The 16656-nt window shown below is 44.6% G+C and overlaps 1 protein-coding gene across 1 annotated transcript in view; it reads right to left on the bottom strand.

Annotated features, from left to right (window-relative positions):
* The window catches only part of Pacrg (parkin coregulated), a 466156-nt gene that overhangs the window by 151983 nt on the left and 297517 nt on the right, over positions 1–16656 (bottom strand). The gene's annotated exons all lie outside the window — the stretch shown is intronic.

The following is a 16656-nucleotide window of genomic DNA, read 5'->3' as shown; positions in this document are numbered from 1 at the left end:
TGTCTCCTCTTCTCATAAGGATGACTGTGGAGTAGGGGACTGCCTGCTCCTCCACAATCTCATCTTAACCAACTGTATCTCTGCACCCTACTTCTCAATAAAATCCCATTTTGGGGGTGATTGCCTTGCTTGACTAAGGATGCGTGCAATGCTGCAGTGTGTCTCCGCTGCTCCTACTACAACCTACTACAGTTGTGGGATCCCCTGGGTAGTGAGGTGGGAGCCTGCACTGGGGACAACTTCAAAAACTATGCAAGAGTGCACGTACAAGCATGAATGTCTTACACACGCACGTGGGTCATTAGAGAGTTTTAAACAGAAACGCAGTGGGGTGTCCAGGACCTGTAAGATGCCTTTGATGGCGGGTTAGGAGCTCTCGAGAGTAGCAGTAAAAGGATGCTAAGCCTCCAGATTATCAGTAGAGAGAGTGAGGAGAAGAAAGCAATGGTATAGGAGAGGGAAACAGTAGATACGGTTAGTGACGCAATCTCAAGACAACGGCCAGACGGTGGCCCAGTGAGACCAGGAGGTACGGGTGACTTGGGCACAATGTCCAATTTTACCTGCTGCACAATGTCCAATTTTACCTGCTGTGTCTGGCAACCTTTGCCCACACAATCTCCTAACTGCAGCCGCCTTCATCATAGTGAGGTGCACGCAATCCACACACACAGAACTGCATTGCATGTTTACATTGTTCCCAAGCTCCTTATTAGAGATATCACTTATTCAGCCCTTTGCAGTTGTTCTAATTATTTTGTTTCAAGATATCCTCAAGAGTTTTGAGAAGCACATGTACACATGCCTGGATACAATGTCTACACACGGTTGTGTTAACTCTTTTATCATTTTCTTTCTTGTTTCATTTTTCTAGAATGATTCACCCCTTCCAGTCTCCATTGGTCTATCATCTATCTACCTGGCTAGCTATCTACCTGTTGATTTATTTTAGTGAGCATTTTCCCTTTGTCAAGGCTTATTTTGAGTATTTTGAAAGAACAAACCCATTTAATCCTCATAAATCCACTGCCTCTATATTTTATGGAGGAAACTGAGGCACAGGGAGGATGGATAACCTCAACTCAGGGGCACAGACAGCAAGAGGTAGCATTCATGCTTGTAATCATGCCCATCTACTGTGACAACATCCATTCATTTCTAAGACCTGAACACAGAACATGTACACCCCTTATTGTGCCTGAGAACATTTGGCAGTCACACAGTGAAGTGAAGACATTTTTAGAGTAGATAGCATGTAAACAATGTAACTGTGCATGGTGGGTTATGAGTCTGGTGTGCATGCCCTGTGGGGAGAGAGGCAGAATCACTCCCCATCTCTCACATCCTCATCTCTCCCTATGCCTAGTGGCATATACATGCCACTTCCTAGCTCACATACCACCAAATGTAAATACATAAAAATAATAGCTACCTACGATGGGATTACATTTGATCCTAAGATTGTTAATGTATCAACAGATATGATCTCAAAATGGTGGTTCCTGGATAGAGAGCTTGATCCTCAGCACCCGTGAAGAAAACTAGACATGGTACTTGGGCTTGTAATCATTTCTGGGGAAGTGGAGACAGGTGGATCACTGGTCAGCAAGCTTAGCCAGATTGTTGGCCCTCAAGTAGATGGTGTCTGAAGATGACACCTAGGCTGGCCTCCAGCCTCTGCACTTGTGCATGCACACACACACATACACACATGCATGCATGCACGTACACACATATGTATAGCACATACAGACATACACAGTACAGCAACACAGACACAGATACAGATACATATATACATGTACAGCACACACAAGCACACACACACACACACACACACACACACACAGGTACCATGCACATCCATCCCCCCTTACATAAAGCCATAAAGCTCTGGTTCTTAAACTTGAGAACACACAAAACATACTTGGGGAATTGGTTAAATTCCCCCAGACAGTCCCTCTGTAACCAAGTTGTCATTCTAATGCAGGCCTCCATGGGCTACACAACCACCATAGGTGTTAGGTGCTTTCCACAATATTTTAGATCATTCTTAGAATATCCTCTTATGCATAACATGTAAAATATACCATCAATGCTCCTACCAAAACAACAGACCGTGTGAGAGATGTCTATTAAATTTTATCATTGCAGGGTTTTATTATAATTTCCTTAGAAGTTATTCAAAAGAGTAATTGCTTCTGGAAACTGATGATACACACACACACACACACACACACACACACACACACACACACACACGTGCACACACATAGATTCTGCAAATTAAATGCATCCCACATATTTATTTAGGTGCATGTTTCTCCATCACTTCCAGCTGGGCTAAGCCATCCTGCATGTCACAGGCACACGGTTTTGTTAAATGGCACATGAGGTCATGTCCATGGCCACTCTGGTGAGGGCATTATCTGTGTCGCCCATAGTCCATGTGAACAACTGGCCTGTGTTTGGAGGCCTCTGATGGGAGCATAACTAACCACTTTAGGTTCCATTCCAGCTGTAAATTAAGTTAGCTAACTTGCATGACTATGGCTCAATGTTTTAAAAAGCTTGGCCTATGGACGAGAGAAATGACAGCGGCATCCTAAATTCATTTTCTCCCGAAGGACAGCCGTAATAGAGACTATCGGCTCTCATCAAAGCAGCCAGCTCGAAGCGTCTGGACTGTGGTGGCTGCCCCGGCTGAAGACATTTGTAGTCCTTCTAATATGCTTAGTGCCTCTAAGTAATCGAGTTTTCTCTCGCTCAGCTACTCCTGACTAGAACTAAATTATGACTCTTATGACGATGTTCAAACTCACTCTCCATTTACAGTGCGGGATAATTTCTTAGCTCTGCTTCTCTTTCCATAGGAAGCCTAGATTAACATCCCGAGAACGAAGCTTGGGCTTTCCTCCTCAATTTCGTCCATTCTTAAGTGGCTTTTCTGAGCAGAGAGAATCATGGTCTTCTGATAATCTTACCAATTTTAGTATTTTAAAAATGATTACACTTTAAATTCAGAAACCTCCTGGAAATGGGAAATTTCTAAGCTCTTTGGAAAATAATAAACCACAATCAAGGAACAAAGGAATATTTAAGAAGACATGTGGTGCATATTCTCATCTTCATGTTATACAATGGGTTGTAAAAGCCAGTGAGACAAACGAAAATTACCCACTGTACTGCTTCCCAGACAATTCCTGGTATTTCCACAGGTCGGTTACCCCAAAGGCCACCATCGGGGTCTGCACTCCAGAGGCAGCATGCTTCACAGTTTTGGAAACACAGCGTGTAAAGGGCAGGGCACAACCCATGCCAGGACTGTGTGGTGTCTGCCAGCCTTGGGGACAGTGCTGCTCATGCCTCAGGGAGAGTCCTCATGCTTCCCTATGTTTGACTGAGTCTGTTGCTACTTAAATGTCCCAGCTAATTTCATAGTCACAGAAAGAAGAGGCTGACCAGAGTGTTGGCATCAAGCTCAAATATGGTGCCCACCATGTCACTCACCATGTCAGTGTTAACCTGTGTTGGGGATCTCAGAACCAGAGGGAAGAACCACTGGGGCTCCTGCCTCAGCATCCCTCAGCGAGGCCAATGTCCTGCCACTCAGAGCTGGGGCGGGGAAGGGAACAACTCTCGCACACTCCCTGTGTGCACATGGTCCTGGAGTGGTTGGTGCTGGCTTGCATCCCAACAGCAAGACTGTGGGACATCCTCATGAGGCAAGGAAAACAGCTCACCAGCACCCCCATTTTCTTCTCTTTTCTGCCTGATGTGTTAGTTACTCTGTCAATTTGACATGAACTGGGGTCATCTGTGAAGGGATAACCTCAATTTACAAAAGGCCCCCACCAGATTGACCTGCAGGCAAGCTTGTGAGGCATTTCCTTGATTAATGACTGATATGGGTGCCATCCCTGGGATGTGTGAGAAAGCAGGATGAGCAAGCCACGGGGAGCGAGCGAGTGAACAGCACACTTCATGGTTTCTGCTTCAGTTTTGCCTCTGGGTTCCTGCCTGGGTTCCTGCCTTGAGTTCCTGCCATGATTTCCCTGGATAACAGAATGTAAGATGGAATAAACCTGCCCTGCCTGAAGTTGCTTTTGATGACAGTATTTATCACAAAAGAGAATCATAACCAGGACATTGGGTCTTTCATTAAAAGCAAAACAAAATGTTTATGTGTTTGTATGTGTATGTCCACATCTGTGCACACATGTGTCTATGTGGTGTATGCGATATGTGTGTGCATGTGATGTGTGTATGTGTGCATGTGTGTATGCATGTATGTTTGTGAGTCTATGTCATGAATGTGTATGTTTGTGTACATATGTATGTGCCGTATGCGTGAATGTATTTGTGTGTGTCTGTGTGATGTGCACACTTGTGGTATGCACATGCATGTACGCCCATGTGGGCATGTGTTTGCCACAGAACATGTATGGAGGTCAGAGGACAACCTCAGCTATCACCAGAGTCTTTTGTGATTTGCCACTTAGTCCAGTAGGCCAGCCGGCTCATGTGCCTATCTCCAATCTCACTGGGTTGGTGAATTACAGACACAAGCTTGTGCTTCAGCTTGACATGGGTCCTGGGGGTTCAAGCTCAAGTCCTTACACTTGTGCGGTGAGCACATTGTTCATGTGCCATCTCTGTGGCCTCATTTTGCCTTGATCGTTATCCTGGATATTTTTTTTATCACAGTAAATCTGAACATGTTTGCTGGTAACAGGAGTGTTTTTTCCAAGGTTACTTTATTTTCACCTCTGCAGCGCCCTTTCAGATTCCTTTGCCATGGCTTTCTATGCCGTATTTTAATTTAATTGAGTATGTGTGGAAGGAAGGTGAAGCTTGAAACACTGGGTGTCAGAGACATCAGGAGAATTATTGTGGCCTGTCTAAACTGCATCCACTCTGTTCTTTTTGTAAATGCCTCATAAATACTCAAGACATTCTTGGTTTCAAGGCTGCATGAAAATAAAATGCCACAGAAATTAGTTCTGTAAAAATGAACAGAAGTGAAAAGAGTCATCCAGAGGGAAGGAATGGATTCAATAGGTGTCCCTGTGGTGGTTTTGGGGTGCTCTGTTGAGGCCAGCCACCCATTCAAAGGTGTCAGGCTTATCTTGGGGCTAGTGAGAGGGCCATTTGCACTTGCTTTTGAGAGGAATAGAATTCTATGGTGCTCTGATATCCTGTTGTAAATAAAATCATTGTTTGATACAGAGTTTTAAAACATTAACCTTTATATTCACATAAAAGAGTTTAATGGGAGTTACCCCAAACAGGGAACTATGCTCATGCCAGTAGGCACATGTTGCCAAATTCAAAGGAGAGCCAGGTGTGGGAAATCATCTCCTGAGCTGTTGATCAGAGGTGTTCAGGATCCCCAAACAACAGAAGCCATTGCCATTATTTTCAACTGCTTAAAAGAACTTAATGGTAAGACACCACACACATTAGGTATAGAACACGAAGAAGTCAAGTTGGTGCTGACCAGGAAGCTTCCTCTCTGCTAGCCAGCTTTTGTAGCATTAGAAGCAGCTATGTGGGCTGATGGGGGACAAAAGGAGGGGCATCAACAATCTTATCCAACTATGAAATGCAATAATGACCAGAGTGGCAAGAGCCACCCAATTGGTGCGATAGCGGCATAGTTGCTATGGAGGTAACCCATTGTTTGTTGGTTGGATTTGAGCCGGTTCCACAGGATGAAACATGTTTGTACTGTAAGCCTGCCATATGCAGAAGGTACTGTCTCATAGTGGTCCTCCGTGACCTCTAGTGCTCACACTCTTCTCTTCTTCCAAAATGGTTCCTGAACCTTGGGGGTGGGGTAAGAGCCCACAGTGGGGGAGCTCATGGGCCCAGGGGGTAAACCTACTACTATCACTGCAATAAGTGGACATAGTATCAAACTGCCCCCTAAAATAATGTCTCTGTCCATAGATTAGTACAGCTCTCAGACCTCATCAGAGAAGTATCTCTGCAGTGACTGGTGGCTATAATGTATAAGCTCACAACTGGTACAGCACAGAGAACTAAATGTCAGTGGAGTAGTCAGGCATAAATGGGACACATCTACAGAAGCCCCGCCATTAAGGCTTGGGGACCACTTTGGATGAGGGGGAGGAAAGATAGCAAGAGCCCGAGTTCATGGAGGGTCCGTGTGAACAGCCTCTCTTGCACATGATAGGATTGCTACAGTCACGAACTCAGGGCAACCACAGATGCCCACACAAGACCTACACAAGACCAAACCGGTCAGTATCCCAGCATGGAGGGGGAAGGGGTTCATGAACTTCTACCCGTGACTGCAGAGCTATGGACAGCTTATGGCTTCTGCATGAGGGAGAGTTAGCTTTTTTTAAGGGCCTGGATGGCCCCACATTCTGGAGTATATGGGCAGAATGAACTGGATGTAGTGGGTTATTTATAGATGAAGAAGACAAGATGCTAGAAGCCTCCTCCCTGACGACTAACTCCTATAGTGCCAGAGGGAGCCATGCAAGCCACCAAGGAGGAAAAGCAATTAGTTGTCCTATGTGGCAGCAATGCCTAAGAACAATAACCATGACTAAAATGGCAAGATGTCATGAAAGGTACAATAGCTGTTCTAGTTACCCTGGGGTGACTGGACGTAAGGCCCACTTGACAGGAGGGAATTCATGCTGGTACCATAAACCCCGTCCATTACTAATGGCTGGTGAGGTCATGGACCCTAGAACAGAACTACTGCCACTTTCCCTAACCAGTGTGGTTTCTAACCATGTTCTCATTTGTCCTTACACCCACAGCCTACTGCAGAAGGTTTTTTGTTTGTTTGTTTGTTTGTTTGTTTGTTTTCTGGAGACAGAAAGCATTACAAAAAGCCACAATGGGTCAAAATGCAGGTAACAGTTGACTGTGGGGTGCCCAGCCCCAGTGGACACATCTACAGAACAACCCCTATATCTAAGGCTCTGGGAGCATCATAGAAGAGGGCAGAAAGACTAAGAGTGAGAGTACCAGGATGGAATGTCTGGTGTGAGATGTCTTCTGTGTACAATAGGAAGGAGGCATTCAGGATATCATCAACATGGCTTCCTAAACAATATCTAAAAGGGGATAACATCAACTGACATGCCAGTGTGGATGGGGGCATTCTCACAAGGCCTTACACCTAGAAGAAGGGCCACAGACAACTGATGGTTGCTGAGGGAGGGAAGATTTGTCTTCTCCAGGGAAGAGCTCTCTCATAGGCTAGCCAATCTCCAGTGTAAAGCACTAAACAAATACACATACAAGCAACATTAAGTGATCCCAGCCAGTTGTGTTAGATTTAACAGTGATAACTAAAGGAAACATGGCCATGGATCTGAGAAGGAATGCACCACTGCTGCCCAGCTGCATTTAGATTATTAAGGAATCTTTATTTCAACATCTGTGCTGCTGTTTCTGTGGGATAGTTTCTCCTGTAGGATGGAATAAAAGGGGGGATTGGATTCACACTGAATAGACACTGTTCATCTTTAAGTACTGTGTTCATTTGCCTTCTCATCAACTCTTAATAAGAATGTCCATTTCACCTCGTCCAGCCTTGATATGACAATATGCACCTGGTCTTATTGTATCACATTATGCCATGTTTGGTTGATGTCCCAGGGAAGCCTGCTCTTTTCTGAGGGGAGATGGAGGAAGGGTAGATCTAGGGGAGGAGGAAGAAGAGGAAATTGTGGTCAGGAGAATTGAAAAAACAACAACAAAAAAGAATGTCCATTTCCTCGGAGTTGCATAGAAACTTCAGGGCACACAACTCATCGTGACTTATTATTTTATCAATAGGGCTGATTATTTTCACTCTTTTAGAAAACAAAGTTGGAGTTTATTAAGAAATAGCTTTAATGAAGATTTAAGCACAGCATTGAGGGAGAGGGGACAAAGGAAAGGGTGGGTGGCCTTCTCAAGACCGAGTGGCCTAGCTTCACTGCTTTGGACTATCTATCACTCTGAACTCCAGAACTTGTCTTGATGCACTTCCTGTCATAGTTTGTCTTTCTCATGCTGTATGGCTGGCCTAGCCCTTTCTGTTATTCCTGTGCCCCTTTCCATGAGAGAGGTGAGTCTACACTGAGCTTCCCTGTGCACCAGTACCTCATTCCGCACGGTGAGATTCCCAGACTCATCTTTGCTGCCGATTAGGTTTGTGTTATGACTGAAAAGACCTCCCTCATCCCGACAGCACCCAACAGAATTATCCTATATTTTCTTCTAGTGTGTTTATTGTTTTAATATTTTATATATAAATCTTTAAATTTCTTGACAAGCACATGAGAGTCCTTAAGCACACATCTGACTATATTTTCTTCCAGATGGAAGGATGACTAACTTCATTCTGCCTATCAAACAATCTAGTTCTTCTTGACTAGAAAAAACCACTTTTATTAAGTCTAGATTCTCACGTACACTTAGATTTGTGTCTGGGCTTGCCACTGTTTATACTGACTTGTCTCTCAGTTCCCGCACCCTGCTTAGTGAAGGGCAAACACTGTCTCCTCCTGCACCTCTACTTCCTCTTCTTTTATAATTCTAAAATAGCTCTGTAATGTTTTCATAAAACTCTAAGACATGCAAACTATATTTTTAAGAAAATTATATAATGCCTACATACAAAGAAGATTGTTTTTGAATTTCATAAGAGTATTCAAAAATTAAAAACCATATGAAGAATCACAGAGCAGCTCAGAGGGACTGAACAAGGCTCAGCACATCAGAGGCTTCCAACATCCCCCCACCCCCCACTCCCCCAGTAACATGAGCTTTACTCTCCAAGTTCTCTCTTTAGTGTCCCATTCCTATCCAAGATCCATTCCTGGGGACATGCTGCATGCTACCATAGGGGACTAGAGTCTCCCTTGGTGTTGGCTAGTTTTCTTGTTAACTCAACAAAAGGGAGGGTCATTGGGGAGGAAGGAATATGTGGTGGTTTAATGAAAATGGCCCACATAGACTCATAGGGAGGGGCACTACAAGGAGGTGTAGCTTTGTTGGAGTAGGTGTGGCCTTGTTGGAAGAAGTGTGTCAGTGGGGGTGGGCTTTGAGGTCCCCTATGTGCAAACCAGGCCCAGTGGCTAGCTCTCTGTCTTCCAGCTACCTGCCAATCTGGATGTAGAACTCTTGGCTACCTTTCCAGCACCATGTCTGCCTGCCATGCTTCCTGCCATGATGATAATGGACTAAACCTCTGAACTGTAAGACAGCCCCAATTAAATTCTTTCCTTTATCAGAGTTGCTGTAATCATGGTATCTCTTCATAGTAATAAAACCCTAACTAAACAGAGTCTTAAACAAGAAAATGCCTTGATAGGACTGGCCCATAGACAAGTCTGTAGGGCATTTTCCTGGTGAATATTAATGTGGGAGGGCCCAGTCCACTGTGCCACCCCTGTGTATAAACATGTACCGATTCCTGTCATTTAACAGTAACCCTCGAAATAACCCAATTAAAATATGAACTTAGGTAGAAATATGCCCAAAGAAGACATATAAATGACCAAATGTGTATGATACAATGCTTAACATCATTCATCACCAGAAATGTGAACCCAAACCACGATGAGATATGACCTTACATCTGCAACAAGAACAATGATCATTCTGGGTAAAAAAGAGAATAAAATGTTATGGAAGTTGTGATAAATTTGGAACCCCTGAGTACTACAGATAGATTGAAACCGGAAAGCCACCAAAACCACAATAGAGGTTCTGAAAGATATGCAAGCTGAAACCACCACGTGGGTCAGCAGCACCACCAGGGGAATTTGCTCCTGAGGAGCAAGATGAACTCTTGGTTTCTATAGATTGGGCCACAGTGGCCAAGCTTTGTAAACATCTGTGTATTGAAAAACAAATGAGTGAGGAAATATGATTCATATGTGCAATACAATATTACTCTGCCTCAAAAGAAAGGGAAACCCACCAACGTGGTCAAGAAGGATGGACTGGAAGACATTATAACAAAGTGCAAGTCCCTCACAGATGATCACTGCATGGCTTCTTTTCATATGACAAAGGCTTCTAAAAACAGCCAAGCATGCAGTTTGTGGAGATGATGGAACTCTTTATCATCTTCACGTGGTGATAACATGACTAGATGCATAACTCACCAAACGGTACAAATTGGTATTGTTCATTTGTTGTTTATCAATTATATGCTAATAAATTTAGAAAAAATTGAAGAGTGTGTTTTTAAAATGCTATGAAGGTGAAGAATACAGACATGCCATAAAGTCAGAAATACATATGGAATTCAAAGAACTTGTGTCTGTCTGATCTTTCAAGCTTTTATCTAAATATTCTTATTTGTATTTTAAATATTTTATGTACTTCCCAGAAGCCCCCAAGAGCCTTATATCCATGGTAGAAGTGATGGGTGAGGATGTGGAAGTAAGAGGAAGTGAAATATTAGCAAGAGGTGAAGAGTACTCAATGGCACTAAAAAGAAAGCCTCTCTCTGTATCATCATGACAGACTCTTATCCAAGGAATGGAAAGGAAGGAAGAGAACTATCTACACATGGCGCTTCATCATCCACAAGCAGCTTTATCATACTTGATCTTAATTTTGGGTCTTGATCAATGGCTGGAGTTTTGATGAATGTCAACCTGCACTTCGAACATTCAGTCACTTCTGAGGATACCTCCTTAATTGGGTGTGGGTGGGTACAGTCATTTCTTAGGTTGTAGTGATGATGCTTTGATATCATGATTTTGATCCAGAAAGTGGGAATCTTCCTATAGCTCTTGGGTTCAGAGGAATTTCTATTCTATTCTTTAAGCAACATTTTGAAGCCCAATGGACAGATGCTTCCAGGCTCTGGTAAGCTATGTTATGGTTCCATGATGAGACCAGGCAGGGGAGGTTTTTCTTCTTGATGGGGGAGGCTACTTCATCACCAAGACTCACATGGGAATCCTTGAGGACCAGGTCCTTCACCTCCTTAGTTGCAAAGTTCTTTGCTTAAAAGGACTCAGATACAGGAGTTACTGTTGTTGAAAGAGGAGTTGAAAACAGAGGCAGAATTCAACTTTGCCCAGGGTAGGACCTTAAATGAGACAACTCCATCTAATCTATCTTCCTTTTCAAGTCTAAACTTATCTCATATTGCATAAGCCTGGTGTCATATGTCTTTGTGGCGTACAGCTGTCTGGCCTGTGAGAGTGTGAGTGCCTTCTGATGGAGTCCCTAATGATGAGGACACACAGGCTTGGTTCATGGGGCATGCACACCTTAAGGGATATGCCTCATACTTGAGTACCATACAGCAAAACTTCTAGCAGGTCAGTGGGAACCACAGGATAACACATCTTTCCAAAAGCAGTTGCATACTAGGTCAGTCCTCAAGACAGCCTCATCTGCCCAGCAGCCTTATCTGCCAAGCATGCTTTTAATCCCAGCTCTTGGGAGGCAGAGGCAGGTGGATCTCTGAGCTCACGGTCAGCCTGGTCTATAGAGTGAGTTCCAGGACAGCCAGGGCTACACAGAGAAAGTCTGTCTTGGAAAACAAAACAAAGCAAAACAACAACAAGAAAAGACAGCCTCATCTACTTCACCATATTAATCTCTGAGGCACAAAGATCAAAGCCTGCCCTGCTCCTGCCCCACCCCAGCACCACCTCTTCTGGAGCAATTTTGAATCACTACTGTGTTATGAATGAGAAAACTCCCACTCCACACAACACATTAGGAAGGAAGCCAGAGGCTGGATGGACCTCAGAAATGAACATTTGGCTTTTCAAACATGGAGACAGAAAAGGAAGGTGCCAGACAGCTCATTTGAACCTCCAGTCTCTCAATACAAGCCCAGCATTTAAAGCTGTAAGAGAGAAATAAGCACCATCAACAAGCCGAGCACATAGCAGCGACCACACTGCAATTGGAAGGGAAGGTGTGGTGGGAGGTACCCAGGGTACGTCCCTGCCTTTAGCGCCTTCTTACCACCTGCACAGTGCGGCTGAAGAAGTGCCCGTGTATCGTTGGGCTGCCCTCACCCTCTTCAACAGCCATCTTCAATGAGAGTCATAGGCAAAGCCCTCACACGCTGTCACCTTTCTTCAGCTGTCTGGCACATGACTTCACCTAATGCCCTTCAAGACAGGTGCAGCTGGGCTGATCCCTCCCAGAGGCTGAGTTGCTGCTCTGAGCCCTTCTTGCCTGGTGGGGAGTTGGGGGGGGGAAGCTTTTCTCCTTTCAAAGGACACAGTCCAATTAGAGCAGGCAGCTGCTAATCCCATAGCCACAGTGCAAGGAAAGACTATTTTTGAAGTCCTCACTGGGTGTCAATGATGTCCCCCTGAGCTCTTTGCTTATTAACTGCAGGCTTAAACAGGTAATAGGTAGGAGCTGTGGGTATCCCGCTGCCACAGACCAGGAGCCTGATGCAGAACTGGTCTGCAGTAGACTCTCTCTGGGCTCTGGATCTCCCAGGTTAAGTGGCCATCAGGCACACCCTGGGAGATGACAGCAGCTGGTGGCCCTGGGAGCTGCTTGGGGGCAGCTCTGCTTTGCCAGTATGTTTCCAGGTTGTGTGGCAAGAGTCCCTAGAAGTCTGGTTAATCTGGCCACAGCCACATGGCAGATACTGTCTCTGGACAGTCCCCTCACACATTCTCCAGATTTCTCCTGCGCTCTGTCAGAGGGAGGATCTAGAGATGAAATAAACTGGCCTTTCTGAGTGTTTCCAGAGACAGAGAAGGGGGGAGTGGGTATTTCCTTATACATCCCATTTTCAGGGTTCTCCACAATCTCTTTGCAAGGATCGCTCTCCCTGTCTGCAAAGAAAGGGAAGGTAGAGAAGAGAGACAGGACTCCGGCTCTGCCCAGGAATTTGATGCTCTTAGAGCTCTAATTAAGTCGTTCAGAGACTGCAGCCCTTAGAGGCAGATTTAACACGGAACTTCTGTTACCTTATTAAGTCAGACAAGTTAGAAACCATATGTCTCCTAAAAACTGGAACATATTTGTTTACAAACATACATCGTAAGTGACGAGATGTATAGAAAATAAATATGACACCCTCTGAATTTTTAAAACCAATTCTTTACTAAGTCAGGGAATAAAATAGGTAAAGCAGAGCTAGTTTAAGACAAGTAACAAACAGTTCCTCCTAGGAGCTCAGAAGGAAGACTCCACAAATAGCAGGCAGTGGGCTGGGTGGTAACCTTGGTATTTAATCTGTGTTGGTGTTTAAGGAGTCACTGTTAGCGCGCATTAGTAATGGCCTATCTAGCTGTGAAGAGTGGATTCTTGTTTCTCACTGCTCTGCTCTTCTGCATCTCTTGTGTGAGGGGACTCAGAGTCAGTACAGAACCCTGCATCCCCTTCACAGCTTCAGGGCTGGTCTGAGGAACTATTCTCAGCTCCATGCAGACCTTGCCTCCCTTTGTCTTTGGGAACTTCGTTTTGCAACCTCCAAGCTCTTGCTCTATTCGGGATCCTCCTGGCTTCTGAGAAGTCCTCATCCCTGTACCTGGGTAGGGAAACCCTCACTGAGGGGTCATGCGTGAGCCCAGTCCCTGTCCCTCCCCTGCCCCCCCCCCCCACGCCCAGTGCCAAAGCTACAGTAGGCTGCTCCCTGGCTTCCTCACTTGCCTCTGCACTGAAAGCAAGCACACTCTCACCCTGCTCCTAGATGAAATTCTGCCCTCTGTGGGAAACAGAACAGGAGAGATGAAGCCTGCCAAATGGCCAGTGTGGTGAGTCTGCCCTTCCAACAACCTCTGAGTGTGCTGCCCTGGGGACCTGGCAGCACCTTCAACCTACCATGTTTAGGGCTGAGCGCAACACCTGCCTCCACAGCCTGCTCCTTTGATTTCTAAATGGACATGACTCTCCTGGTGCTCAAGCTTTTCTTCCTCCCTCCCTCCCTCCCTCCCTCCCTCCCTCCCTCCCTCCTTTCTTTTTCCTTATTTTCCAATTGAAGATCAAACCCAAGATCTCCATCTCCATGCATGTTATACAAGCATTCTAACACTGAGCTATGCCTCCAGACTCCTTCCTACAATGAAAAGAATATGTATTTTGAACAGGACACTTCTCAGGCTCACCAGGAGCTAGTGATCCTCCTGCCTCAGCTCTGTAGCCTGGAATACAGTGTGTGTCACCTTGCCTGGCTTGTCAGGGGGTCTGAATCATCTTTACTCTGCATATCCACCTTAGTGAAGTTTGCTGAGATTCCAAGTGCCGTCTTCCAAGCTCTCTCTTGATCCTTATTCTCTTGGTGTAAACCCTAGCTCAGGCTCTCAAGCCCTGACCTAATTCATAGGAACAGCTCACAGCAGACATCCGCTCCCACTCGGTCCTTTCAAAAGGCCATTGCTAAGCCACCGCTGACACCTTTATTTGCTTCGTACCTGAGCTGCTGTCCCTGTTCTTGGCTCTCATGTTTTCCAGAGCACAGTACAAACACTGCGATGTTCCGACTCTTAGCTCATTACCTCAGATACAAAAAGTAATTATGAATTCCACCCAACAAATTAAACTGGTGTCATGATGTTTCCTGTCCTAAAGATCATGCCTGTGTCTCAGGCCGAGAGGTGGGAGGGCTTGACTCTGGAGAGGGTGTCTTCCAAGTCTGGCACAGAGTTCTGTGCCTTGGAGCATGTGGCATCTGAAGCAGTTGGCTTGCTTTTAGTGTGTGGGTACACTGAAGGGCTGTAATATAATGATCAAATCTCTTTAGGCTAGAAGATGAAATGGATGGAAGAGTACCAGAGTTTTCTTCCTTATCGAATGATCTCCCTAGAATAGAATGCAATGTGGAGTGGATGACAGGGGCCTCCCTGCTGTGTGGACTTGGCTGCATATGCACGACAGGTGGTAATGGGTGATACTATTATAAAATTATACCTCCTCCTCTATTTTTAAATCTATCTCCCTCTCTGCCCCATCCCCTCTCTCTGTGTGTAGGTCAGAGGACAACCCTGGGTTTCAAAGCTGGCCTTCCACCTTATTTGAGATGGTATCTTTATTGTTGGCAGCTGTACATGCCAGGCTAGCTGGCCCAAAAGTGTCTGGGATTCTCCCGTTTCCCATCATGCTGTAGGAACACTGGGATCGCAGATATATGCTGCTTTATGTGGATTTTAGTTCTGCAAATTCAAGCCTTCATGCTTGTGGACAAGTGCTGGATTCAGAGTCATCTCTCCAGGCTCTCATCCTGCTCTTTTCCATTCCAGCTTGTCAGTGAGAGCACACTGCTTCCCTCAACAGTGGCCCTGTGGTTGTCGCCGCCATGTGAGAGCTTCTGGTGAAGGAGGTGGGAAACAGTCCAATTAGTCTCTCCATTCAGTCTGCAGGGGCACCCTTCTAGAACCGTCTCTGCTAGGAGGCTTTGCTCTGTGGTAAGAGTCGCGAAGTACACAGATACAAATCTGTTCTTCTAGGAAATTTAAATGTCATGTCTCTCTTTGCATTCCCAGAGGTCCTGAAATGTCTCCATAATGAGCCTACCAAATAATGCTTTCTTTAAAAAAAAAAAACCTTACTTTTGCAGATTTTGGGGGGTATAATTGACAAAAAGTAGTATACAGTTAGGGCATGCAATGTGGTATTTTTATATGCACATATTGTGAAGTGATTACCATAATCAAGTTAATTACTAATCTATCACCTCATATAATTGTGTGTGTGTGTGTGTGGTGTGTGAGGACATTTGACACCCACTTTTAGCAAATTTCAAGTCTGCAATACACCAACTGTAGTCAGCATACATTATTAGATCTTTAGAATTTGCAGTAGAAATTTTGTACTGTGACCAGCCCATTTCTCTTTACTTCTTCTCATTGGGCAATCACAATTGTAGTGCATGTTGCTGTGAGTCTGAATATTTTCTATTCACCATAAAGGACAGTCAGGAAGTACTTGGCTGGCTTTCTGGGTGTGGCCTACCCATAGTACAACGCTCTCCAGGTTCACTTATCCTGATGTTGTAAATGGAAGAGCTGCTGTGAGGTTGAATGGTGTGCATGTGACGTTTACTTACTTACAGTGCATTTAACATATATATTAAAAATATCACTACATATGTGACAGAGAACTTTTGCTAGATGATCCTTAAGGAGGAGCAAATTCCTCACTAAAATCCAATAATCCATGTGTCGTTTTCTTATCTCTTCATAAAATGTTGTAACTGCTTTAATTCTGTTTATTCATCTGTGTGAATTAGCTTTGTCAGAAGAGCTCAACTCAGGGGATTAGAAGTTTTCATTCCTAACTTTCTTAGCACACTTTTAGGGGCATTTAAAAAAATTATATTAAAAATTTACAGAGGTCATAAGAGGGCATCTGATTCCCTAGCAGTTGGAGTCACAAGCAGTTGTGAGCTGCCTGGTGTGGGGGTTGGGAATGGACTCTGGTGTCCTGGAAGAGCACAGTCTCACAAGCTGTGGGAGAGAAGCACTTTACTGCACACATGCCTGACTTGGCAATGGTTTCTTGTGTCTTTGCATGTCTTATGATTTATTTTTTGGAGGCTGGACATAAAATTAATATAAATTCAGCGACAACAGCAAACTAGATTTCGATCTCTGTGGTTTGCTGATTTGGATGTTTGGTTTTTAGTTATTGTACTGGTCTATGCTGGTCATCAGATTGAGGTACACACCTAAAGCTAAA

The sequence above is a fragment of the Onychomys torridus genome, chromosome 19 (genome assembly GCF_903995425.1).
Source record: "Onychomys torridus chromosome 19, mOncTor1.1, whole genome shotgun sequence".
Taxonomy (NCBI): Eukaryota; Metazoa; Chordata; class Mammalia; order Rodentia; family Cricetidae; genus Onychomys; species Onychomys torridus.
Note: the sequence above shows the minus strand (reverse complement) of the source record. Positions and strands in the feature narration are given on the sequence as shown.